The sequence below is a fragment of the Chamaea fasciata genome, unplaced genomic scaffold (genome assembly GCF_029207755.1).
Source record: "Chamaea fasciata isolate MVZ Bird 193981 ecotype frontalis unplaced genomic scaffold, bChaFas1.0.hap1 SCAF_5, whole genome shotgun sequence".
NCBI lineage: Eukaryota > Metazoa > Chordata > Aves > Passeriformes > Sylviidae > Chamaea > Chamaea fasciata.
The window spans coordinates 54215997-54241857 of NW_027094090.1; the positions used below are offsets into that span (position 1 = coordinate 54215997).

The following is a 25861-nucleotide window of genomic DNA, read 5'->3' on the forward strand; positions in this document are numbered from 1 at the left end:
CACAGCATGTGTTAGGTTGGAAAAGACCTCCAAGGTCAGTGAGCCCAACCTTGGACCAATCCCCACCTTGTCACCCAGCCCAGAGCACTGAGTGCCACGTCCAGTCCTTGCTTGGACACCTCCAGGGATGAGGACACCAAACCTCCCTGGGAAGCCCCCTCCAATGCCTGAGCATCCTTTCCATGAAGAAATTCCTCCTGATGGCCAACCTGAACCTCCTCTGGGACAGCTTGAGGCTACTCCCTCTTGTCCTGTCTCTTGTTCCCTGGGAGCAGAGCCTGAATTCCCCTGGCTTCACCCTCCTGTCAGGGAGCTGTGCAGAGCCAGAAGGTCCCCCTGAGCCTCCTTTTCTCCAGGCTGAGCTCCCACAGCTCCCTCAGCTTCCCTTCATCAGACTTGTGCTCCAGCCCCTTGCCCAGCTCCGTTCCCTTCCCTGCACACTCTCCAGCCCCTCAATGTCCATCCTGCAGTGCCAGGCCCAGAACTGGACACAGCACTCGGGGTGAGGCCTCAGCAGTGCCCACGACAGGGGGCCAGTCCCTGCCCTGGTCCTGCTGGCCACTCCCCTGGTGACCCAGGCCAGGAGCCCTTGGCCTTCTTGCCCACCTGGGCAGGTGTTGGGTCACGTTCAGCCACTGCCAACCAGCACTCCATGTCCTTTTCTCCTGGGCACTTTCCAGCCATTCTGCCCCAGCCTGGAGCGATGCAGGTAGAGAACTTGGGAGGGAGAGATTGGGCTGTGTAGTCCAGCCTTGTCAAACTAACATATCTGCTGGCTGTGAGTCCTGTTAGCTCTTGCCCTGGAGTGCTCGGTCCCTTTGTGCTGACAGAGCTGATACTTCAGGAGAGTGTTCCTCAGTAGAGGTGCTGGCTGGGAGGAATTGTTTTTGGTGAGGTGAGGATGCTCCTGTTCCCTGCTGTGCCTTTGCATCATTAAGCAGTGCAAGTTGTGTCAAGAACGGCATCAGAGGCCACTTCAGCAGTCTCTGGCTTGTGGTGTTTCAGGGGAGATAAAAGTAACAAACCCAGTGACTTTAAGGCAGCCCTTGGCATACATTTTGATGGTAATCCCTGTTCCAGCAGGCACAGTGTTGTAACTTTTTCATGAATAAAAAATGCCAGATGGTACCTGTGCACAGAAGGCTCCAAGCTCAGGTGTCCTGATGCAAAAGTTAGATTGCACTTGCATCTGTCTTTATAGGCTTTTCCCTAAATGTTAGTGGAGAACTGAAGGCTGAGACTTGAGCCAGCTGCTGCAGCATCTGAGGTCCAAAGTGGAGAACTCTGTGCTGCCAGACAGCTGTCAAATTGTGTCACAGATGGAAAAAATCTGATAAGCGCTAGTGTGAATCAGCATTTTTTAAATCCAACAGTTCTCATGGCTCCAAACGTGATGGATTTGGGAGAACTTTGCGTTCGTGCTTTGTGACAGATGCATCAAAATAAGAGGAAATTATAATGGTCTGGTCTTCCCCACCTTGTCTCAGACTGATCAGTTCTGAAGCAAAAGCACACGGAAAATCAGAGTGTATTTTATGTCAGTGTAGAATTAACCCCAGATAGTTCATGGGCACTGCAGTGGTTGTGAAGAGAGACACAACACAAACAATTTATGATTGGTAACAGAAAAATAACAGTAAAATAACTAAATATACAAACTGCCAAACAACCAACCCTCCAGCTGCCTCATTCTCAAATGATTCCCTTGTTGTGCTCTGTATGGAGGACAGAAACAAGAACACACATGCATTTACCCAATCAACACCAGGATCTGTTTTGAGGACAAGGGAGGGCAGTTCCTTTCCTTGGTTCTGTGGCAGCTGTGCACACAGCTGTCCATCTGCTCTGTCAGCAGGCGTGGCCATGGGGGTCTGGTTCTCCCGCAGCTTTGTGGTTCGTGGGCTGAGTCTGTCCAAAGAGTCCAGACAGAGAAAGGCTGTTCTGCAGAGTCTTGACTTCACATTTTCTCTCTAAAGTGTGTGTACTCTCTCTAAAGTGTGTGTACTAGCTACAGCCAGGTAAGAAGTTCTGACAGAAATACAGCCTTTGTGAAACATGGAAAAGGTGTGAGCACTGTTGAAGGAAGTTAGCTATTTAGACTAGCCCAGGTCATGCAGAGTGTAAGGGATGGGGAGAAGGTCCTGCATCCTGTTTGGAGCCTGGTCCCCATGGTTTTGGGTGTTGTGAGGTTGGCATGTTAAGATGTCTATAGGATCAAGTTATGGTTCTGCAGCGTGTAGTGCTGCTAATTAAATGTCTGTCTTGAAGAGCAGGTGAGAAGAGTATCTTTTTTGTGAAAACACCTTGAGCTGTTGGTGTGTTTCTGGAAATTGTTATGATCTCATGTGGTTGTAGCCCTTGTGATCTTGGGTTCTGCACAGCTTTGCTGTGTCCTTACACAGCTGCCATAGGTTGGTAAAAATCCCTCCGGCCATATGGAGACTGTCAGAGTCTGGTCTCTGTTAGGCTTGGTTCAGGTGGGCTGCTCCTATGGAAGAAGTGCTGTGGAGACAGGGAAAGGGAGCAAATGCCTTGGGATCTTCTCAGTGTGAGGGTGAGCAGATAGTAATAGATGTCAGCTGTGTGGTTGTGTTTTGCATGATTTTGGAACATTTTCTTGTGTCTTCAAAGTATCCATCTCCTCTGTTCTCCTGGTTTAGGTTTTGGACCTGTGCTAAAAGTAGGATGGATTCATCTTTGTCCATCCCCAGCCTTAGGGGGAGTGTGCTGTCTCTAAGAGCTGCTGCATGCAGGATGCTGAGGCAGGCAAGGGCTGGGCTGTGGGTGAGGCTGTGGCTGTGTAGGAACAGGGAACATTCCTGGTGCTGGAACCTGCATTCCAAGCTGGAAAACACGTGGGAAGTGGTGGTTTGATGGCCATGACGCTCAAACTTCTGCTCTCCCTTGTGCACTGGAATTATCTGTTAGACTTTTGTTCAGTGGTGGGGGATGATGTGCAGAGCTCCCTTTGAAAGAACCAGACAGAAATTTTACCCTCCCCAGGAAAAGCAAGGTGCTCCATCCCACAGCTGACAGATCTGTTGTGTGATCTACACCCTGGGGACCTCTGTGCTGCGAGGGGGGACCTCCATGTTGCAGCTGGAGGCTGAAGTAGCCATTCTTGGTGACTTCCCTCAAGATCCAAGTTCAAATGTCTGTTCTCCTGGACCTGGATGTGCATCATAGGCAGTGTCATTACCTTAGTGGCCTACAGAGAGGGAGGGGAGGATGTGTTGGAGCAGCCAGGGCACACTGAGTGTTCCCCATTGCTGCCCACAGCTGTGGGCACAGTGCAAAAGGGTCTTGCTGATAAAGGGGTGGGTGTGTTGAGCAGCTGATCTCCAGGAAAGGCTTGTGGCAGCTGGGTGACTCCTAGTGGGTTCAGGTGCTGGCTTTGTTGTAGTATCCTCTGTCCTGCTTCCAAACCAGGATTAAGCCAAGGAAAATATTTCTTTACTCTTAATTTAAGTCCCTGGGAAGTTGGTTTTGCATCAGAGCGGACTTGAAAAGGCTTGTCAGTTGGATCTTAGAGCCATCAGCATTTTTTTCCCCTCCACTTAACCAAAGCTGGTTTAATTTGTGACAGCACTTTTAATTTGTTATGTTTGTAAAGGAAACATCACAGGGGAAAGTTCAGAAATGCATATTTATATTTCTTGCCTGAGCTTAAATTGGCTCTAAGAATTTGGTTTTTGTATTTTTATAAAGAAAGGCCAGATTTTTTTTTTCTATATCACACAATATTTTGTTTGATGTTTTGTTTGTTTTCTTCTCCTCCAGAAGAAGCATATAGTGACTTGGCTTGGTGTCCATCTTCTCTTGGATGTGAAACATGTAACTAACAGGTCCTAACCAAAAGCAATTTCTCAGAGGTGTCCACACTCATGGTGGAGCTCGTGTTGGACCTCCTGTGCTGGGCAGGGCTGCTGCAATCTCTGATGGTGCTGGACAGAACTGTATTTTCTGGAATATCTTTAGGATATGCAGCAGGAATTTGGATGCTGTGGGGGAGTTGCACCACTCCCTGCCCCCCTCCTTCAAAGGACTGGAGCCTGTGTTGGTGAGGGATCCTAGGGAGGTCTGTGCCCTGCTCTCGGTGAGTGGGAGGACTGCAGCTGGGTTTGGGGTGCAGATGTGCCTCCCTCCCTCCCCCGTGCCCTGGGGGAGGCATGCAGCCATCCAGCAGCAGTGTCTGAGGCTGGGACTGTGCCCCATGGTGTGGGGACACTGCAATCTCATGGCTTGCTGCTGGCAGCTGTTGGGTAGTGGGACCAGATTTGTCATACTGCTCCAATGCTGGGATGCTGCTGGTGGTGTTTGCCTGGTGGAAACATCTGGGACCAGCTGGCTGCCTGATGGGCTGAGTCCTGGGACTTCCCCATGGCATTGCCTGTCCTCAGCCAGCTTCTTGGGGGACTTAGAGGATGATTAATTCTTCACCCCTTTCAAGCCCTCGCAAGAGTTAAAAAAGCAGCATTGAAGGTGTGGCTGCATATCTGGATGGGCATTGGGTGGACAGAGCAGTCATAGGTTTGTTCTGCAGCAGCAGCACCTTGCTCTCTTTCTATTTGCAGTAGAGCTTGAGAGTGTCCTTTTGGTGAGCAGTCATGAGGCTGTAAACGCAGCGTGGAGATGAGAAGATTGAGATTTGTTTTCAGGGTGGTGCTGGTAAACTTCCTGCAGCTTGTGGTAGAGATAATCCTGCAGGTTCTGGCTCCATTGTTGTGGCTGGGTCTAAGGTGAATTTAAGAAAAATGTTTTGGTTGAACAGGCTTTCCTTTCTGTTTTATCCAAAGGGAAGTATCTGTTCAGAGCCTGAGCTGTTGTTCTCATTACTGTGGGAGTTTCTGAACAAGATCTAAATCCATGATTAATTGCACATCCTTATCTGTGTGACACAGAGTTTTCCAGGTCGAAATCTCATGTTTCAGACTCTCTTGTCATGGTGTGCGGTCCTGAATCTGCATATCAGGAATGATTTATCTGAAAGGGTCAACAGGGTGAAAGGCATTCCTCTCTGCATCATTTTGGGCAGAATCAGCCACTGAGGACCAGCAGTGCTGAGCTCACAGACAGCTCTTGGGCTGTTGTTGGAAGGAGAGTGAAATGCAGACCTGTCCATCCTGTCCATGACAAATCTGAAATGCCTGGTGGGGGTGGAGAGGAGGCACTGATCACCTGCAAGGCGTGTCAGGGATGAGACCTCCATGTAACCTGCTCAGAGGGAGAGGGAAACATCTTGTAGCCCAGCATGACTGCGAGGATGGAGGCTCCCATGCCTCCAGAGAGATTTGTGTTGGAGCAAAACCACAATCTAGCCTTGGGTAGGGCCTCCTTTTGTGCAGCATGATGGCAGTGGTAGCTGGAAATATTTTTCCTTGTGGAGCTTGTTGGAAGACAATCCCTGTTACGTGTGTGTATGTTTACCTCCTTTTTTACATAAGTACCAAAGCAGGACCAGGTTCAAGGCTGTATTTTGCAAGGAACCTTCGTGCTGATGTCTCCATCTGAAATCTGTTCCGTTTTCTTCAGCTTGTTGCTCTCAAACCTCACAGTGCTTGAAGGTCCCCCTCCCTTCTCCACTCTTCCAAGGAATTTTGCAAAGAAATCAATAGCTGTCTAGTTATGACAGCAAAATGAAAAAGGCTGTAACGTCTCCATAGCTACCTAAAAAGTACTTGTAAAATGCTGGTGGAAGAGAGTGCCCTGGAATTAGCCCATGCATTCCTTGCATGCAGACTGAAAATCGTTTGCATTAGTTAAGTAATCGCTGCACGCCTGTCGGGTGAGCAATGTTTGGTCACTGCAATAAATTTTTGTTCCTTAAACTCTGTGAAGCTGAAAAAATGAATTTGTTTTACATAGAAAACGAACTGACCTGAACTCTCTGTAGATGAACTGATTGTAAATGGACCAGCCTAATCCAGCTTCGTTTTTTACTCGTGTTTCATGTAGCATCTGAAAAGAGACAGCTTGTGGCAAATTAGCCGGGGTGAGACTACAAAAAGATTGAATTATTCCTGTTTGAACAGTTCCCAGCATGCAAGCACTTGCTGCTTGGCTTGTACATCATCTGGCTTGCCAGGGCTGCTGTGATTGAGGTGAAAGTAAATAACCTCCAACTGGAAATCTTGCTTTTGCTATAAATTATGATCTATTCATTCACCAGTGAAAATACCACAGAGATATGATGAACGAAAACTGTAGTTGCTGTGTGTTTGGCCTTCTTGCAACAGATGTCCCTCCCTGTTGTGTTTCTGAGCAGAGAAGCCGTTTCACACTCTGTCCTGTGCTGTCCTAGGAAATCATTTTGCTCCTGGTGGAACCTGGCACTGGTGTGGAAATGCAGTTGTCAGAACAGAGGTGTTGTGCCTGGCGTGTGTGCGTGCCTCACTCTGGGGCATGGCAGCAGAAGAACAGGCAGCAGAGTTGGGCCTGCCCTGTTTAGACAGGGCTGAGCTGATTGTGGAGCTCTTGGAAACGCAGGAGTTGAAACAAGGGTTGTTTCTGTAGGCGCTTGCCTTGATGTACTGGTGTATCTCTGTGCCGCTCTCAGAGGGGAAGGACTCTGCAGTTTTGAGAGCCACAGGATAAGAAGGATGTGAAGCTCTCAGAGAATGTCCAAAGGAGAGACATGGAGATGGTGAAGGGCCTGGAGGTGAAGCCACATGAGAAGCAGCTGAGGGCACTTGGTCTGTTCAGCTGGAGAAGAGGAAACTGAGGTCAGAGCTCACAGCAGTTCTGCAGCTTCCTCATGAGGGGAGGAGGAGGGGCAGGCCCTGAGCTCTGCTGTGTGACCAGGGACAGGGCCTGAGGGAACGGCTGGAGCTGTGTCAGGGAGGGTTAGGGTGGATATCAGGAAAAGGTTCTTCCCCCAGAGGGTGGTGGGGCACTGAACAGGCTCCCCAGGGGATGGTCACAGCCCCAAGGCTGCCAGAGCTCCAGGAGTGTTTGGACAACTTCAGGTGCAGAGAAGGATTCTTAGGGCCATCCTGTGCAGACCTGGAATTGGACTTCGATGATCCTTGTGGGTCCCTCCCTACTCAGCTCATTCTGTGACTAAAAGGGATAGGGAAGCTACAGCACATGTGGTAGTTTGGGATCAGCTACCCAGTTGTTTAGGATGGTGTATCCAGCTGGACTGCTGATGCTAAATTGGAATTTGGCTGTGATATTGCAGTTAATTTCTCTTCTTACTAAAAATGTTCTATATAATTTTCCTGTGGCTGTGGTAATTAGGCCTGGCTTTGCGCTTGCACATGGTGAGGAGGTACATTTCCATTCCTCTGATCCAGCTGTGTTCATGGAGCTCCTGCAGAGTTGCATTTAGGTGCAAAACAGGGGGTCTGTTTCTGTTTGTGTTAAAAGGAAGGAATTGGATCTTACTACCTTCCCTCTGAGCCTGACTTTGTAGTCTCTTTGCCCTGAGATGTGGAGCCATTTGTGGGTGAGGTGTTACTTGCTGTAAGCAGAGTGAGAAATAGGACAGCTTTTCATTAAATACCTGCTAGAGCCAATGAAAGTACCATTTGTGCTTCTAGTCAGAGCTCCACTTTGCATTGCTTGACTTGCCATGTGTTTTTGGAAGAGAGAGGTGGTTGGGGATGGAGACCCAGTGATGGTCTAAATGGAGATGCCTTTGCTGATGTCCCTTTTGTCTGGGCAGGCTGTTAGGGGGATGGCTGGGGAAGGGAGGAGGACACCCTGGTATGGAAGGGGTGGTGGGGTTTCTGCTGCTGAAGTCCTTGGGCATGGAAGTGAGGGGCAAGGAAACAGGTCCCCCAGGGACTGTAGGGGGACTGGGCTGGGTTTGTTGGAGGGGTGAGAGCTTCACAGCAGGGAGCCCTGCTGGCTTTTGGAGTTGGCAGTGCCACCTGCTGTAGTGTCCATCCTCTCAGTGCATGTCCCTGACTTCCCACAGGCGCACAGGGAAATTCAGAGTGCTGTAATTTGTGGTGTCCTTCCTTCAATCCTTCCTGTCTTGCCTGTGCTGCAAAGTTTTGAGGCAGACATTTTCCTCTGGTATCTAGGTCCTCATGCCTGGATTTTGTTGATGTTTACGCAGAAGGATGAGGGCAGCCAGAGGTTCTGTGGGGTCTGGTAGAAGCCATCCATGAAATTAATCCAAATTAAACTGTTAGTCATTCCCTGATAAGCAGGAGGTAACAGCACAGACTCAACACGCTGCATAGCTTTGAGACTATGAAAAATGAAACGGGAATCCTCCTCTAGAAGTTTGCTGTCCCTGTTTGAGGCCTGATGAGGTTTTGAGACAGGCCAGTACACCAAGCTCACTCTGTAGGCGTTCGTGGGAGGTGAGGCAGATTTCTGGGAGGGGAGTGTGGGTCCAGGGAGGCAGAGGAGTGCTGGAGATGAACTAAAGTAACTATAAATCTATGGGGCTGCTCACGGTGAATCTGTGGACCTGCAAACTCCTCTGTGTGGAGGAGGGAGAGGTCAGGTTGTGTGTCCTGCTAATGTGGGCCAAACTGGAGCTGCTTTTGCCTGCATGATGGGATTTTGTATGCCAGTCTGTATGCCGGCTTCCTCCTGGTGCTCCACAGCCGTGGAGCATGTGGCAGGGATGTGGAAGGCAGGGGAGAGCAGTCTGGACAGGGCAGCTTTCCAGTGAGTGGATGACAGCCCTGTTCTTGTTGCAGAGCCTCTGGTGGGGCTCAGGAAATGCTGGAGGTTGATTAATGGCCAGATCTTCAATGGGAAGCTTGGCATTCCCCAGGGCAGTGGGAAAGTGTGTTGCAGGGACTGGCTCTGGCCCTTGCCCCCTTTTCCAAGCACTGGTGTGAGGCTGTTTTTGGCCTCTCAGCAGTGGTGGCATTAAGGAACCGTCGTAGACTGGAATGATTTTCCCTGGATGGAGCCAGAGACAGCTCCTAGAGGCAAGGGGCTTTGCTGGCTCGTGTCTTTGGAGTGGACAAATTTCTCCCAATGAGGTTTTTAGGCCTCTTAAAGAACAAAAAGTGTACAAAGATGTGCCTGCTCAGGAAGGTGTGCTGGGAGCAGTGGAGGAAAGAGATGGACCAGTGTAATTTTGCAGATGAGTTTGTTCTGGCCTTGAACTGTGCTCCTCTGGAGGGTTGGCAGTGCCACCTGCTTCTTGTAGGGCTGAGAGTGGGGAGGGCTGGATGCTGCCAAGGAGTTTGAAACTGCAGGCCCCCCAGGAATGCAGCAGTGCTTCTCCAAGGGGAAGACCTGCTTCTCCTGCCCACACAGAACTTGTGTTGGTCTGGTGGCTGTAAATAGACCTGTGGCCTTTCTGCAGAGTCTGATGGCCGAGGAGAGGCAGCTTCTGAGTGGGACACTGTGATGTGTCTTGGCTGTGATCCTGTGTGCAAACAGAGCCTGTAGAAAAGGAGCAATTCTGTATTACAGTCTTTAAGTCATATATGTTGATCTCTTTCAACACTGCTTAGGAGTAAAGGATCAAGGAAATACTGCTGGTGGCAAGGAAGGAACTCTGTAACTCTGTGCTTGTGGGTCCCTCCTTCCCGTGGGCTGTAGGCTCAGCACTTGGACCATAGTAACTGCTTGTGTTTGGAATTCCAAAGAAGAGGCTTCCCCTCTAGACTTTTTATTGCAATTTGCATCTGTCAAGTTGAATGCAGATGCTGCTGGCCAGGCTGTGGAGATTCATGTCCACCTGTGTATGTACAGAGGGGAAGAGATGTTATTTTGGCATCTGCAAAGGCAGCTTACTAAAAATAGGTTAAAGCCCATGAACCCAGGAGTGAAAGTAGTTGTCCCAGAAGTCTCACTTGATGCATCTTTGGTTTTTTTCTGCCCTGAGGATTACTTGTTTGGAGTATGCTCCATGTCTCAGCGTTTGCAGAAAAGTCGGCTGTATTCATGCTGGAGCTGCTGCTGTGTGGACGGGGCCAGACTGAGCTCCTAACTCCACCTCTCACTGCCTTTGAGGCTGGAATAAGTTGCCTTCCTTGTTTTCACTGCTTTCCTGCTATCAGGGCTTTTGTCTGGCTTTCTGAAGCCTTTGTGCTGTATGAGGGCAGACAGAAGTCTTCTCTGAGCAGGGGCAATACTTTTTGGGAGGCACTGCCAGTCAAGTGGCACATGAAGAGGTCAGTGTGTCACAGCAAGGCCTTTCCTCTCATTCAGGCTGCTGGCCCTGGCCGCGTTTCATGGGTTTGGTAGGGGCAATTCCTCACACACGCGTAGCAGCCTTTGCCCCTGAGCTGCTTTGTGGCCTCGAGTCCTTTCTGTACCTTGATGCTGTCTTTCCTTGCATCTCTCCCTCGCATGTGTGCATCCTTTGAGCTGACCTGTGCCAAGGAGTCCCTGCCGAGACCTCGTGCAGGTTTTGGGAGTGGAACTGCCAGGCTCCCTCCTACGCAAGGCTGGGGCCTCCGGCAGTGCAGAGCTGGCTTCGTTTTCAGGAAAACAGAATAAAGCAGGTCGGTATTAACTTGTCTTCACAGGGCTGATCCCGGCTGCAGCTTAGCTGGGTCATAGCTGGTAGGGAGAGATACTTCCAGATTTTAATGCTGGGAAGAGAGTGCCTGTGCTTGGCTGTGTCTTCATAACTGTTTTCTGTCATTGACTGCACGCCTGGAATAGTAGGAGGTAGTGTTACATTTCTGGACAAGGCTTTGAACAAGGTCTGCTGTCAGAACAGCTTGATAAACTGCTTACTGTGATGCAGAATGCTAGTCTGTCATTTTGCAAATTGAATTGCTGGAAAGCTCTTATGACTATTAAAAGATACTTTGTGTTAATTTAATTTCCTGTAAAAGACACAAGCTAGGTGATTTAAAGAAACAAAGCAAATGCTTAATCAAGGTAAAAGCAAAAACTTCTTATCTTTCCATATGCAATGCTTGAATATTGCATACTTCCAATGGCGTCCTGTGCAGGGACAAATTAAAAAAATGATACATAAACCCCCCGTACTTTAAAATTTGCCAGTTTTGAAGAAAGCTACAAAATGAGTAATGAAACCCAGGCAAAGTGGGAATGAAGAAAACATTGGTTTAATATCTTCTCTGAGTGATGAGAAGCAGGAAATTTTCCCTTCATTGTATTTTAAATGAGTTTAAAACTGTGTCCCAGACAGCTTGTGAGCAATCAAGATTCAGGGGTGGTTTTGTGAGCAGAAGGGCTGTTATTTGGGCTTTCTGGCTGGGTTCCAGCTCAAGGGATCTCAGCTGGGATGAAATGCCTCCTTGCTATAGGCAAGCATAACCGTTGCCTCTTCTTCCTGTTCCTCAGGGACCAGCGGCCTCTCCTCCCATGTTTTTCATGCTGATGTCCTTCAGAATCCAGTTAAGCTCGAGCGATCTCGCCCACATATATTGAACTTGACTCCTCCCAGCAGTGAGGGGCTTGTGTGCCTGAAATGCTGAACGATTGTCTGGCCACTCTTCCCGTGGTGTTCTCAGCTGTGTGTCCCAGTGGAGCTGGCCCCTCTCAAATGAGTCAAACTTGAGCGATCTCGGGCATCCTTTGAAGGAAGGATGCTGCTCTGGATAGCAGTCGCTGTGCTTTTAAGGATGCCAAGGGGTCTGAAAGCTCTACTGTAATTATATACTAAACTGTTAAAACAAATATATAAAAATAAATATACAAATGTTATGTTGCATTCCGAGTTTATCCACAGGGTATGATGGAGTTGTGTTGAAAATAGTGGGGAATACTTAAAGAGCTTTGGGGTCCCTGAGTGTTGGTTGCCTGCAGTGGTGCTTATTTACTGCTTAAATGTGCTTAATCAAACATTTGCCTGTGTCTTCTGCCAGTTGAAGTTTTGTGTTGTGCTCGAATTCAAGATGTAGATGGGAGAGCAAGTCAGGGACAGTGCTGGAGTTAATTCTTCAATATAGACAAACTCTCTGGTAATCAGTCTGTTTATCTAAGTCCTGCAGCAGTTTAGCATTCCTGTTCTGTTGTTCCCTTTGCCTGTACTCTCCCCTCCTGCTGCACTGCTGTTCAAAGTCCGTCTGGCCTCACAAGTGGCTCTGCCTATCAGTAATACATCAAGTGATGTTCCTGGGGCTGTGTGCGCTTTATAAAGTGTACTGTGTGGATAGCTGCTTGTATAATTTCCAAATGCTTTTCCTTGCAAGAAGCCTGCTGATGCAGCGTGGCTCATTGTGAATTGAATTTATCACTTTCAGTGTTATGTCTCTTACAAGTGCCCAACCCTGGGAGCAAGGTTGGTGTGTGTTTGTATCCAGGTGGTGTTTTATTAACTGTGTGTGTTCAAGAGCTTTGCTTTGTCCTGTTGCTGCTGACTCTGCTCTAAAGGAGTCATAGAATGGCCTGGGTTAGAAGGGACCTTAAACATCACCCACTACCAGTCCTCCTGCTAAGTGGACACCTTCCAGTATCCCAGGTTGCTCCAAGCCCCTTCCAGCTTGGCTTTGGACAGTTCCAGGGATGGGGCAGCCACAGCTTCTCTGGGCAACCTGTGCCAGGGCCTCAGCACTCTCACAGGGAAGATTTTTTTCCTAATTTCCTATGTAACCCCATACTCTTTCAGTTTAAAGCCATTCCCCCTTGCCCTGTCAGTGTCCCTTATCAAAAGTCCCTCTCTCCAGCTCCCTTGTAGTCCCAGAAGGTGCCTTAAGGTCTCCCTGGAGCTGTCTTTTCTCCAGGCTGAGGACTCCAGCTCTGAGTCCTGAGAGAGTCCTGCTACCACGTGTGACTTGAGCAGGTCCCCTTTTCAGGGCAGCTCCAAAGCGTGGTTCCCTGCCCCTGCAGCCCAGGATGTCTCAGTTGGGGTGAGGGGTTCCTGTGCTGAGCTCTCTGTGTGTGTAGCATGGCTGTACCCAGCTGTCCCCAGGCTGGGACTCTCCTAGTGTTCCTGAACTGAAAGCTGCAGGTCACAGGAAGTACAGCTGCAGCGCTTGGAATCTCCTCAATTCTTGAAAAGGATTTCCTGGGAACAAAGGCTCCTATTGCTCTTTTTCTTCAATTTGTTGTTTTGTTTTGGTTCTTTTTCTTCTTCTGCCTGCTAATAATCTTGGCTTCTTGTTCACTGTTCTCTCCCTTTTTAAGGAGGCTGGGGAAATAGTGGTTTCCTTTTTTTTTTTAATTCTGAACTAAGTTTGCTGTGATATCTGTAGGGCAAATAAATCTCCTTTTTGCTTCTTCCTGGCTTAAGAATACCTTTAATTTAAGAGAAACTATAAATCTGAAATAACAAAAATTATAGTTTGACCTTTATTAGTTAGGAAAATAGTGATGTAATGAAATGGCTACTGAGAAGGATCAATGGGAACAATCACATGGCCCTTTACGTGTCATTTTCCTGGCTCTGCTTTCCGGAAAGCCCCATGCTTTGCCAAAATTGGTTCTTAGCCAGTGCAACTATAGTGCTGTGTGGGGCTTTAAATTTACTTTGATATCTGCCCTTATCCAAATGATCAGTTCCATCAAAGTTAGATTGAGCAAAAGCAGAGGGGGCAACTGGTGAGGGGTTGCAGCAGAGTTCCCTGCTGCCCCATCTGTCCCAGAACAATCTCACCCCACTGGAGCTGCCTGCCAGATGTGCCTGCCTGCAGCACAGCCCTTCTTCCCCCTGGCCAGGCAGTCTGGAGCAGGAGGGCTGTGGGCCCTGGGGATAACCTCTCCTTGCAGCCCAGGTTAAGGGCAGCATCCTTGGGGATGGCTCTCAGGTGGCCACACAGCCACCTTCTTTCCTTTTCCCACCCCACCCTGCCCCTTCACATCATCTTGGCAATAATTGCAGCAGTTTGGGGAGCAGAGACCTCCAGCTGCTGAGTCAGTGGGCACACGCATGTCTGGATCGTTCTCCCTCAGGGTTTGGGACTAGACTGTGTCTTCACAACGCCGACTATAAAGGATTTGTGACTGACGTGAAAGGACTTGAAAAACAGTAAAAATTGGTTTAGCTCTGCCCTGGCACCTTCTCCTTCTGCTTTCATGTCATGCAAGTGTGAGCATAAGAATTTGGCTCCCTGGGACTAATCCAGCCTTGGCTTGAGGAGATGGATATTTAGGTGGTGCTCCAGTAAGTCAGTGCTATAACTTTGTATAAAGTGCCCTTTGAATCAAACCTGGTTCCTTTAGGCTGAGACAGAGAGAATGATCAGTGTTGGCCTGGGTTAGCAGACTCTCCTGCTTATCTTGTTCAATGCTCTCTTCCCTCCTTGACTTTACAGTGCTATCAGGTCATGCCTCACTTGGATCCTGTGGTTTGGATGGCTGCCATGGGAAATCAGCTGCAATCCTCAATCTCCTGCAAATCTGATGGAAAACTCTATTGTTCAGCTTGAAAAAGGAGTTGAGGAGACTTGCAGTGGCTCACTGACCTTTTGAAAACACACTGAGGATGGATTGTGCAAAGTTCAGTCTTCAAAACCATATCCTGCACTCTGGTGTGTTTGTTTGGTTTTATCTGTACTAACAAAGCTTATTTTAAACTCAGTATCAGCATTCTTGTATGGTGGCTCCAGTATCACCTCTGGATTTATTACAGCCAACTTCACAGTGGTGGATTTGCATAGGCTTAACAAGGTTACAATGTACAAGTTTTAATTAAAAGTGGTAGAGCCTTTGGATAGGAAGTCAAAACCTCTATTGTTAATACAGTACAATTAAATTTCTCAGTACCTAGTAATTACATAAAATTCATTTCAGTATTGAAAGACTGTTTGGAAACAGAAGGATAGAGGCATGTAGAAGGAGGTTTTTGCAAATATCAACTGCCTGAATTGTTCTACTCTTAAAAAAACACTTTTTTCCATTTGTCTTAAATAGTACTGTTTTTGCTGTTTGCCGTTTGTAACTACAGCCTATTCCTTTGCTTGGCGTGGGTGGTTTTAAACAGCTAAAGCTTTGAGGTTTGTGTGTCATGAGGTGCTGCAATCAGTCATTCATTTTCTCTTCCTTGGTGAGTGTTTACGGAAATTTTGAGGGTTCAGCAAGGACTTGGACTCATCCAGAAGCAAAATCATCTGTCATGAACACTCTTGGATTACAGGGAAGGCTGGATACAAATCTGTATTCTTTGTTTTCAACTGACTTGTAGGGAGTGGTAGTTAGTGCAAGACAGTGATTATTTCAGCAGTGACCTTTTCAGCATCCAGCATATTTATTGTCCAGAACTGTTGCAAAAGCTATAGTCTTTAAAGTCTGGATTGCACGCACAGGACTGGAGTCTAAGCACAGAATAGCAGCTCGGTTTAGGCTGTCTTTTGTTGCTTTCCCTGAGGGAAGCCTGGAACAATGAGGTCAAGAGATGCGCTGGAGCTCCTGAGTGGGTTGGCACCAGAGCCCTGAACCTGAAGCCAGAGCATGCTGTAGTGTGATCACCAGACAGTAATTCTGGAGCCACAGCTCTGGGCAGACACACAAAGTGCCTTACTCTCCTGCTGTGTGTGGTACAGGTGTCTGTCCTGCTCTCCTGTCCTGTGCTCATTCTGAGCATTAGGCAAACTCCATTTACCCTGCTCTGTGTGGAGAGTCGAATTCTTTAATGCTGCAGTGGTGGATTTTTTTTTTTTAAGAAGGAAGTTCATGGATTTCTTTTGGCAAGCAACTCAGAGTAAACTCAGAGATGTAAAGCTTCCTAAATTACTCATCTTTTCCACACAAAACTGTGTAAAAAGTAAGGTTTGTCTCAGACGTTTTTTAATGATCAAATGGTTCTGGCTTCAGACTGAACATCTGAAAGAAACTTCTGGGAAGGAGAGCCTTGGAATAAACAGCAAATGAAATCACTTCACAGCCCTCTTTTGTATTACCAGGGGAGGAGGAGAGTGATTACTTCTTAGCAAATTAGGCTACATAAAAGAACTCTATATAAAGATTATAAGTGCCCTAATGAGTAATAATCAGTGATGCAAGCAGAGAGGGGAAATGCATTATCACCATTGCTGCCATGTCTGCGAGGATTACTGGGGTTTAATGAGGACCTGCGGGAAGCTCTTTCAGTAATTCCATCTTGCAGGAGGTGATCTCTCAGCCTGCCGGTCCCCAGCTTGCATGAAGAGCAGGGGGAAATCCTGAATTAGAAAACAGTGTGGTGTTGCATGTTACGAGCCCTGTGCTTGAGATGCCTTCTCGGCAGAAGAAGCCATGTGTCAAGTTGTGGAGTGCTGCACACACAGCTCATACAGATCTTCCCAGTTTGTTCTTCTCTTCCCTGCGCTTTATTTCTTGTGTTCTCCTGGTTCATCAGTACCACCCTCTGTAGAGCACTGCATTGGTGCGGTCCTCTCTTATGCTGGTCTTGACCTGCAGAGCCCCAGATTTAGAGGACGGTGCCAGTTCAGTGTCTCCTAGACCTTGTCTTTGCTGGGTCAGAGAGATGCTAGGTACCTAAGGATAGTAAACAAGGAATGTATGGGAAGTGAAGGTTGTGTTGCCGCTCAGCAGCTCAGGTGTTTCATAGAAATCAAAGTTTTTGCAATGTTTTTGCAAGCGGTGACTTGCCCTGTAGATAAAGCAGGAACTATGTTTTACTATGTGATCAGGTATGGAAGGCTATTTTCTTCCCTCATAGGTTTATAAGATTCTTAGAGGAAATTTCAGGACCAAAGGAACTGAGACAGAAGCTCCATCATTGAATAAGTCTCTCATGTTTTGTGTGGAGGGGTCTCTAATGAGACTAAACGACTGTGCCCAGCAATGATGGTGGGTTTGGATTGCTGGAGATGAGAGATGTGGTGGTGACTTTCCCTGAAAAGACCTCTTGGAAAAACCTTCTCCTGTCTCTGTTGCTTCTACCATTCCCTCCATGGGACAGCAGCACGTGCTCCTGGGTATGGCTCAAAGGAATAAGACCCTGCAGCCTTCCAGTGGGAGGCTTGGGTTTCACCCAGCCCTTCTGCACAGGGGATGGATCTCTCTGTGCTCCACTACCTCTCCTGAAGATGGTTCCTTCCCCAGTTTCCCTGGTGGAAAATAATCAGTTTAAGTGATGGAAGTCTTTTTTGCTGTCTCCCAAATTTTACACAGCAGTTAAAAATCTGTTTGGCTGAATTGTTGGATTTTAGGAACATCTGTTTGTAGGATGTTTAATAGAAGCATCCTTGTGTGGGACATATCCTGCTTCTAATATTAGCTCTTCCCTGTGGGAAAGATGGTTATTAGGTGATATAACACAACAAATACTTGATGGTGCACTTGTTTACCCTCAGCGTCTTCTAAGTAGTTCTTTCAGCTGGCCTTTCATTTTGGAGTCGAAGCAAAGTTCACCTCTTTCCTTAAAAATACCAACAACTGCTCTTCCACAAAACAAACCAACCAGTTAAGTATGAAATATTTATTTATCCATATTTCATGTGAAATATGAAAGTGGCTCTCACTGCTTGGCTGCCATGGTGGCTAGGGGTTGTTCTTCCATGAGAGTGAAAACTGGGTGGATGAAGTAGGAGAGTTTACTGGACTGAGTTGAGTGGAAAGCTCATAGGTGAAGATGCTGCTCTCTGGGGTCAGATATACAATCAGAGACTGGTTTGGGTTTGAAGAGACCTCAAAGATCATCCAGTTCTAAGCCCCTGCTGTGGGCAGGGACACCTCTCCCTATCCCAGGTTGCTCAGAGCCCTGTGTAGCCTGGCCTTGATATCTGCATCTGACACTGTTTCAGGATGTGGTACAATTAATTTTGTTGGTTGAAATTCATTGTGATTTAAGGCTTATTGTTTTTGCGGGGTAACTTTACTTTTTTGCCTGGGCCCTGTCTTGTTCCCAGCCCCAGTGTTTGGAAGCTCTTTTCCATAAACCTCACCACCTTGCTCCAGACGGCAGTGCTTGGCTCAGAGCCCTGGGCTGTGGATGCCGGCAGCTACTATTAATAAGAGGAGCTAGGCTATCCCAACTGGAGAGAGATCCTCTCATCACAGGACACATCCGTGCTCCTGGCAGGACCAGCATTTTCACCATGCTTCCATCAGGACACGTGTTGCTCTTGACCTGGGGTCTTTGCAAGAGCAGTGGAGCTGTTGTGTCTGTCCTCCTGTCTGGAGGCTGGCTAAAGTGCCCTCTGTCAAGTGGTGGATGTGGTTTTGCATATTATGACTCTGGAGAGCTTGGGGGGAAGCTGCTGCTGGTGACTTTTTAACTTGCTGTATAATTGGTCTGCACTTGAGTGCTGGTCTGGAAGTGGAACATGATTTTGCATCTTGTTTAGCCCCTGAGTCTTGTACTCTGCCTGCATATTTTCTGTGTCATGAACTGCCTCCTTGCTATTTTCTCTGAGAGAAAAGCTGCTTTTTCTGTTGTTGCAAGACACTGACCTCTTTAAAAAGGGTAGACTGAAAGCTAATGAAGTGTTTCCTCTGAGAGTAATGCTCTCTAATTGTTAGTGAAATGGTTTTTCATACTGGTGGCAACAACTGGTTTGTTCCTTAACTAAAGTATGGTAATAGGTTAGTTATAAAGCAGATCCCTGAATAAAATTAGGAAGTGAGACTAACTATATTTGCCACTGGTGGCCATGGGACATGCCCTGAGGTTGCTGATGGAGCAGCTGCTGGGCCAGCCAAAGGAGGGAATTGCCGAGTTCCTGCAGCAGAATATGATCCTGTGAGAGGCTGATTTGGATGTGTCTCCTCGACCTGCATAATAATTTCCCCCAAAGGTATAGGAATGCGATACCTGTTTGGATCTCTTTGCCTTCTGCCAAATGTGGTCAAAATTGACAAGCAAGTTGTAAATTTAAAAGGTTGAGGACTGACAAACAACACTATCACCACATAAGCTTAATTTCTTAAAAAATCCAGGCCAGAAATATGTACTGAGGGTTTTATTCTGCAGTCATGTGCTTTAAAACCGTGTGGAACAATGTGATTAGTAGAAATGGTATTTTCAGGATCATTTACACTGCATATGAAGGCACAGCAGCTGAATCCTGTTGTGTGCATGTGTGTCAGCATGTAACCGACTTAAAATGGCTGAAACAACCCAAGTGTCTGCATGGAGAGAAAGCAAAATACATGTATAAAACTTCTTTGTGAAGCTGGCAAAACATCTAGTTAAGTTGATCCTAATTTCTAGGATTTTCAACTCTAATTCTTTGGCTGCCTCCTCTTGACAGCAGCAAAAAGATGTTATTTTGTTCCTTTTCTTGGTAAGCGCTTTTGGGTTTTGCTTCTTGCAAAGCTTCCTCCTCACTTCCCAGCTCTGGAAACAGAGAGTTGGGCTGTGTGTGCCTCAATAACAGGATTCTGTAAGTTTGTGGTGATTGGAGTTGTTTAAGTTCCTCTGAGGATTGTCAAAGTATTGCTGAGAATGTGAAGGATGCCCAGAACAATTAAGAGTAATTGAAGGGCAGTCATGTTCCTGGAAACTGTTATGGGGAACCTCATGTGAGACCCTGATGCCTTTTTGTCAAGGGATATCTTGTGCTTGTTTTGAGCAGAGTTGGGAAGGAGGACAGAAAACAGTGTGGCAGCACCAGTGAGGTTTAGGAGATGAACACCACTGATAGAGCAGTGCCTTTTGCATTTTTTGGAGTGTGACAGGTTTGAAGGGATGAGGGACATGGAGCCTTTTCCTGGCTTTTTTGCATATGTAGTAGAATAAAACCAAACTGGTATCTGAGAGAGAAAGCACTTTGATAATCTTTCTGTGTTCATTTAGTGATAGTAGTGCATCACTGTGATATCTTGCCCTAAAGAAAAAGCAGTCTCCTCTAACAGAACTCTTGTGCCTTCTGCATTCTTCAGGTTGCTGTCTGATTAACAGGATCCGTGGCTTTAGTCACCTCAGTGTCAGCAAACGTGACACAACTGTGAGGGGAGAACACTGACAGCACCAGCACTTGGTGCTCTCAGATCTGTCATTCTCTCATATCTGATTCCACAGACTTATCATCACCCTGTTTCAATGACATGGGTTTTGGGGCATGAGATCTTCAGTTAAATTAATGAAGTAGTCTTCCATGCTTTTCAGACAGTTCTGCATCTTCCATCAACTAACATCTGCATTTTCACAGATGATGAACTGCATAATCTGTTGCTTTGGCTTTGGCTTGTAGAATTAAAACAAAGCACTAGCTGACAGAAACTTCATGCAGTGGCACTCCAATTCAGAGATGGACACAGTGATTAATATAAAATTAGTCATAGATTAGTCATATTTTTTCTTTGGGTAAATCATGTCTCATTTCACTTAATATCTGATAAGTTAGTGATTTGAAAGCTTTTATTTAAACCTTCGTCAGTTTGTTCTTGCTGCTGGTCTTACAAGTACTTCATTGAGTGGTCTATCTTGTGTTATTCATCTCTGACTCATGAGATTATTCAGAATATTGTATTATGCTTCCAGAAAGTGTTTCTTTTCTGTGGTGATTGGCTATGTTGTCTGTATCCTCCAGTGCTGCTTTGTTGTTTCAGTGACTTCTGTGCATGTACATTGTTCAAAAGTGCTGTTTTGTGGTAGGACACGTGTGAGCTATCAGCTGGTTGGGTCACTGGAGTTAATGATGTGGTTAGTTTTGTTCAGGCCCCTTTAGGTGTGCCAGACCCCCTGGGTTTGGATCAAAACTTGTTTTTTTAAGCTCAAGTCTGGCACTTGTAAATGCACAAGTTTTGGGTTTCAGCTGTGGGTGCAGTAAGACCCAAAACCAGATTGACTTGTTACCATTGATGCTGTTTGATTTTTGCCTGTGTCAGAATGTCTGTGGCCTTCCAGAAACCAAAAATAAAGATAAGGGCCCAAACATCTGTGTTTTCTGTTCTTGCCTAATTTGTCTGAATGCAGCTAGCCTGTCCCAGCATAAATAAGAGATCTGCTACATGGTCTGCAGCAGATGAAAAATGCATCCTGGGATAGGGTGATTTAAAGGTGAGGGAGGCTGTGTTGGTGGGTGATACTTGGCGTGGATGGATGGTGTATACAGATGTGAGGAAACCATTCAAGCTGCAGTCCTGATTGCCTCCATTCCAATTCAAACCAGCTTTTGCCCAAAGGCCTTTTACAAAAAATTGTGCCATTAGTGTTCCAAAATAAGACTGCATCAATGGCTTTTTCCATGGAAAACCATTAGCTCTCCAGATCATTCAAACTGTTAGTGTTTCTTCCTTGCTTTGCTTCTTGGCTTTAAATCCTTCTCCCGCCTTTCCCAGGCAAGATAGCTGGACACAATCAGCTTGCATCAGTGACTTCCTTGGAATTGTACATGTTAATAATTTTTCCTCAGTAATTTTGAATCCTGTTGCCTGTGGAAATTTCTTTTTAAAACGTAGGAAGAACGTCATAATAGATTTTTAATTGAAACACAAACAAGCAGACACGAGGCAAGTGTGTGGGAAGTAGCAGTAATTTGAAATGTGCTGTGACTACTGGGGTCCCATGTTACACAGTCATTTTTGAGCTTTTAGTAGAGAGGAGGGGCTCTTTCAGATCTTACATTTCAAAGCCCTGCTTTTCTTGATCAGAAATGATTAGGCAAAACAGATCTTTACTTTTATCTAGTAAAGAACAGACATGAATCAGACAATTTGCTTGCAGTGCTCTTGCATTCTTCTGGAAATGTTCCTGAAACAAAGCTCCTATGAATCACAAAGCAAAGAAATAGTGCTGCAACTTTCTCGTTAAGCTGTGCCCCTAAACACAAAGCAACATGTGAATTTTTCAGGTCTTTGAGCACAGGGCTGTGTGCTGTTTAAATTCACACAGTGCATAATGAATTGCATGCAGTTATGCATCTTGAATTTGAAAAATAGGTGGCTATTGCAGAAAACATTTGATTGGCAAGGTAAAATACTACTTCTGAACATACAAGATTGTGGGATTAGGATTTGCATTTTCTTCCTGGTTATGAAATTAGAGTCTGGAGAAGAAAAAGAAGACCATATCGTGCACCTTTCTTTCCTGGGGATACTGGAGAGGTTCCCCCCAGGGTGTTTATACTTCATGATGTTCTCTCTATGAAAGCAAAGACCCAATTAACTCTCTCCTGGTTTGCCTAGTCCTGCTCTTATTGCATGGTTATTCCTAACAACTGGCTTTTGATTGTGAGTGTGGTTTTCTGGGAGGTTGTTTTCTTCATACTGAAAGTGTCCGTGGGTTGAACTCGGTGGAGGGCTTTGCTCTTGCAGTCGAGGCTGGAGAGCCCCCGGCTGCCTGTGTGCCCTCAGGTCAGGGCTGTGTGTGACATGGGAGCAGCTATTCCCTCAGCTCCTGTTCTTGGTTGATAATTTACCCTTCCAGTTAAACCAGAAAAGCCCCACCCTTTCCCAGAAGTCCCGACAAGTCCCAGTTTTCACTCATCGTCCTGAACTCCAGACTTTCCCTGGGGCTGTCAGCCTTCCTGGCATCCTAATGCAGGGCACAGGGTGAAGCCCCCTGGATCTCCATAACCAGTACCCTGTTCAGGCTGGAGAAATGCTGGGATGAACATCACAGCCGGTCCTATAGGAAATACTTCTGTAAACAGTCTTCAGAGGTGAGGGTGTGCAAGAGGAGTTACTTTAGCTTAGGATTAGAGGGTGTCTGGTAGTTGCTGGTAGTCCCAACCAGCAACTAAACCCCAAAAAGTCACTTACTCACTCCTTTCCTGGTGGGATCAGGGGGAGGATTGGAAGGGTAGAAGTGACAAAGTTTATGGGATGGGATAAAGATGGTGTAATTGGGAGAGCAGAAGCTGTGGAATTCATTCACAAGCAAAGCAAGGAATTCATTCTCCACTTTCCATGGGCAGGCAGGGGTTCAGCCATCCCCAGGAGACCAGGGCCCTGTCACAGGTAACAGTGACTTGAAAAGATGAACACCAGCACTCCGAACATCCACCCCAAGCTTTATATACTGAGCATGATGCCACATGTGGTCTGGAATGTCCCTTTGGTCAGTTGTGGTCAGCAGTCCCAGCTGTGCCCCCTCCCGGCTCCCTGTGCACCCCAGCCCCTCAAGTGGGGTGGGGTCAGGAGCAGAAAAGGCCTTGGCTCTGTGCAAGCCCTGCTCAGCAAGAACTAAACCATCCCTGTGTTATTCCCACTGTTTGCAGCACAAATCCAAAATTTAGCCCAAACTACCCACTGTGAAGAAAATTAACTCTGTCCCAGCCAAAATCAGCGCCGTAAGTTCATTAGTCAAAATTAAATTGAGTTTGAGGAAGGAAGGAAGCGGGGGAAGAGGAAATGAAGCCCACTTCCCTAGCAGCCTTGGGAACAAACTGAATCCTTGTGTCTGAGGCAGTTTGTTCCCTTTTGAGGAATGCAGGGACACGTTCCCTTCCTCGTCAGCCAGCCAGTGGCCATACAGGTTGCCCGAGGTGTGGGCTGCGTGTGTGTAACTCTGCCTCTGTCGAGAAGGAAATGACTAAACTTGCTGTCAAACCAGAGTAACAAAGAACATCTTTGATTTACCAAAATAGTTATGGTGGAGAGGCTTGGGTTAGGGTTGTGGTACTACCACCCGTGCTAGGGAGTAGTAACTCAGTCTGGAGAATGGCCCTTGTGGGGAGTGTGAGTCTCCTGCAGTGATGGAGGGAGGGAAAACCCAGCAGGGAGCTTGGTTCTGAACAGCTGCTGGGGCTTCCCTGCGCTGTAGAGGACGATGAGGGAGTTGGGGCTGCACTGGTGGCTGCAGCAGGAGGGCCAGGCCAGCTGTGACGGGCAGTGGTGGTCACTCCCACTCTGCAAAGGTGCAGCTGCAGAATCCCACAGCCACCGCGCTCCACGTCTCCTTCCCCTGCCCAACTGCTGCCTGTGTGTCCTGGCAGCCTGGGCAACGGGCATCCCAAAGGTCCTGTCAATCTGGGAGCCTCAGCTCCAGTCAGATATTTGTAATGAAGGGGAGAAGCTCCATCTAATTATTGGTTTTCCATTTCGACCCTTCATATTACTTCAGGCAGGCTTAAAATAACACGGTTAACTAATTTCTTTTCTCCAGCTTTGCAGTTTCATACATGACATTCTGCAGTGCCCTTTATAGAAACCTCAAATATTTTTTTTTCCCTGCCTACCACATTTTGTGTCTTTTTCCATCTGGCAGATGTTTTTTCCCTGCATTGCACAGGGCTCAGTACATAATTATTCTGTTGCAATAGCCTGGAGCCCCAGTCCTGTGACAGAGTCTGCTTGCACAGGCTCCTATGTCTTGCTTAGTTCTGTGTCATTTTTTTTTTCCCCTGGTGGTTTTATTCAATCTACTCTAAAAAACTGTTCTAAGAAGTAACGAGCACCCAATCATTTGTGTGCCCTGAGATCATTTAGTGTATAGCCCTGAAACATTTGGGGTTTTTTTTCCCCTCCCAGTCATACAAGGGCTGAATTCTCTGTCTTCCAGTTTACAACCTCTGGATATTTGCAGTTTGTTGCAACAAGTCAACAGCTAGTCAGCATGCCTTTATTCCTTCATTTTTGAGCTGATTCTTTGCTTCCTGATCATGTTACTTGTTTGTCTTAAAATCCTGCTCTTGCTCATGGCATGATTTTTGCTTGGAGAGCAGTGTCTCAGTGTGCCAGTGAAGTGTTGCAGGTGGGGGTAAACTGGGGTGTTCCTGGTTGTTTCCATCCTTCTACCAACCGTATTTCACTGGGCGCTTGTATTTGAGTCACTTACTCTAAAGCCTCTTCTAATGGGAGCTCGTGTAACTGCATAGGTTTGGAAGTTTTTGGTTATTAGCCTGAAGTTTTATTCCCCAAACTTCCCTTTTGCATTTCAGATACAAAGCTTACTCAGAACCTTCTCCTGGAACAGTTTAGTCAATTTTCCCATACCAAATAGCTCCTCTTTTGTCCACAGTCTGTAGATGGGAGTATCCGAGACTAAAACTTCCTGTCAAACCACAGGAACAGAGAACATCTTTGATTTACCAAAATAGTCATAGCAGAGACTCAGGAACTCAAGTTGTCGGGAGTGAGTTGTGGGGCTGGTGCTGTGCTATAGGCTGCTCTGACTCCCACTGGCTTTCCTCCACACCCTGATTTTCAGATGTTCAGCAACATTGGGTGTTTGTTTGGGGTTTTTTTAGGTCGCAGTAGTGAGAAGGAAGCCTTGCCAGGCATTATTCACCTTTGTTTTGTGCTATATGTGTGTGATCAGCTGGGGAGGTCAATGGCAGGCACAGGCCAACTATGTAATGTAGAGATACTGAGAAAAAATTTTACTGGGAATTATTTGGAATTAAAAAGCTCATTTCCTTTTTGTACATCGACTGTCATCCTTTAATCTCTTGGTATTAGCTTTTTTTAAATGCTGTTATGTACATCATCCACAGTGCTTCCTGTATCCTGTGTCACTTGATATTAACTTTTACAAGATGTCACTGTTAAGTCATTTCAGGCTTTGAGTGATTAATCAAAATCTCTATTTCTCTTTTTCTCAGTGTTGAAAGTTTATATGGATCAGTGGTACTTGTTCAAGAGTGACAGTGGAGATCAACACTAAGTCTGCTCCTGTAGGTGAGTAATCTAAACCCACTGCATTGCTGTTGTCTATTATCTACTATCTGCTTTTTTTTTTTTTGCTTTTTGATACCTTACACAACAGCTCCTTTGGGCTTTCATTTCAAATGTCATTAAAATGATGCTGTATATGATTTCCAGTAAGAGCTGCAGAAAAATGTCAGTCTGCTTCTGCAGATATCCATTGGTTTTGTATCTTTTAAAGGATGGTCCTTACTTAACACAGTCTTAGCTGTCATTTAGAGTCAGAGAAATGTGGAAACTCTCATTTTAATGACAATGGATTTAGGGTTAAGGTGTGGACTGTGGCAGAGTAATGAAGTATATTTAGATTATCCAAGAAGCAAAACTGAAATGATCACTGGAGCTGTTCTGTGGCATATGAAGGGTTCAAGCAGTGCCAGTGCACCCCAGTTTGGAGGGTTCAGCTCCAGCACAAGATCCCCCTGGACATGCTGTGACTGAGTGATGCAGCTGTGCATGTGCAGTTAATCTGACTCAGCAGGTCTAT

The 25861-nt window shown here is 46.5% G+C and overlaps 1 protein-coding gene across 10 annotated transcripts in view; it reads left to right on the top strand.

Moving 5' to 3' along the window:
* PPFIBP1 (PPFIA binding protein 1) overlaps window positions 1-25861 on the top strand; it is a 101091-nt gene that overhangs the window by 4099 nt on the left and 71131 nt on the right. For all 10 annotated transcript variants that reach the window (XM_066183727.1, XM_066183733.1, XM_066183724.1 and 7 more), the window contains exon 2: window positions 25272-25347. The gene's annotated coding sequence lies outside the window, so the exon portion shown is untranslated. The remainder of the gene's footprint in view (window positions 1-25271; window positions 25348-25861) is intronic.